The sequence below is a fragment of the Pyxicephalus adspersus genome, chromosome 10 (assembly GCF_032062135.1).
Source record: "Pyxicephalus adspersus chromosome 10, UCB_Pads_2.0, whole genome shotgun sequence".
NCBI classification, from domain to species: domain Eukaryota; kingdom Metazoa; phylum Chordata; class Amphibia; order Anura; family Pyxicephalidae; genus Pyxicephalus; species Pyxicephalus adspersus.
The window spans coordinates 59,474,315-59,476,000 of NC_092867.1; positions in this window are offsets into that span (position 1 = coordinate 59,474,315).

Here is a 1,686-nt window from a genome sequence, read left to right on the forward strand (position 1 = left end):
GTTAGATTGTGAGCTCCTTTGAGGGACAGTTAGTGACCCGACTATGGACTTTGTACAGCGCTGCGTAATATGATGGCGCTATATAAATACTGTATAATAATAATAATGTACATAATACATTCATATACCAATATGTGACTGAGAATGGGACAAAGGCAACGAGAGGGGTCAAGTAGCAGTTTGGAGCGGAAACCATGCACACATTTGTAGAAAAAATGACACATTGCTGAACAATTGATAAACTACCCAAACTGGCATTACAGACCAAGCACAAAAACATTGCAGCAACAGATGAAACTAACAATAATGAGGATTACAAAGTCACATCAATGCATACCCCCCCACAAACCAGTCCAGTAAATAGTAAAAATGCTAATGCATTGTATATGCATTTAAATGTATTTTGACATACACACACACACACAAGTGAAATCACTAAATGTTTCTTGATACATTGTATTATAACATCTTTGGCAACAATCTTTTTTTCAAATATTTGATTTCTTTAAAGCCAAACTACAATGAAATTTGAATCAGATCACAAATGCTTGGTGACATTTCTTTACATTCATATTATTGTGTGATCACATATTATAAAGTGATAATTAGTATATATACAGCTTGATAGAAATTAGTTTGCACTGTTGCAAAGCAACCCAAAATGTATCAAAACAGTGCAACAAATGTAACTATAAACAAATTAATTTTGTGAATGAGTCTAATGTAACAATGTAGCACTCAGCCAAAAGAAGATGAAATTGTCCTGTAATGGAGTGCAGATGTGCACAGAACAGGGAACAGGTGTGCGCTAATTAATTGCTATGACCTCACCATTCACAGAGCTTAACAGATCCTCCTGAATCGCACAGCTGCAAACTAATCGACTTAATTGGCATATTCTTGACCCCTATTGCTCATTTATGAAAGCCAAAATCCTGTTGCCCTTCACTTCCTTTTATGTGATAAATGAGGCCATGTGATCTGATGCATCCTATCCTACCACCAGAGGGGATCCTGGAAACTAGAGGTTCACATCTCCACCAGCAGGGGGAGTGCGTCTGCGAAACACTAGTCCTCTGAGGTAGTGGAGCAGCAGATTGGGAGTCGCATGACTTAGACCAGGAAGTGAGCCGAGGAGATGATGCCTTAGCAGAGATGGTGCTGGCAGCAAGGGAGTGAAAGGTGGGTGGCACTCAAGGTGGCACAGATCCCCTGGATCAGTACATGTGTATGAGGTAAGCTTCATACGTCAAAAATATGAGGATGTGAGTTTACGTACAGAGCCCATATTATGTTAAACTTACCTAGGTGATCATACATCCGGGCCGTCACCTGTTCCATGAGTTGGACATCTATGATGTAAGTAAAAAGGGCTGAGCATGTTGGGGGTGATGCCGACCTCCAGGTTTTCACGATGAGGCATCTAGCCGCTGTTAGTATATTGATCATTAGTCTTTTGCTAGGTTTGGGGTGTTCATGTACAGGTAGCCCATCATTAGCTATTTATAACGAGACAGGTATTTTGATAGATGGAGTGGTGGACTGGGTGGCCATGTTGTAGACCCAACCAATCTATTCTACAAACTCCTGGTCCTACAGAGGAATCTTCTTATCAATCTCGTAAAGGGAGACTGACCTCCATTCCTCACCAGTTCTTAGGAAACTAATCAGGCAAGCGATTTTTTT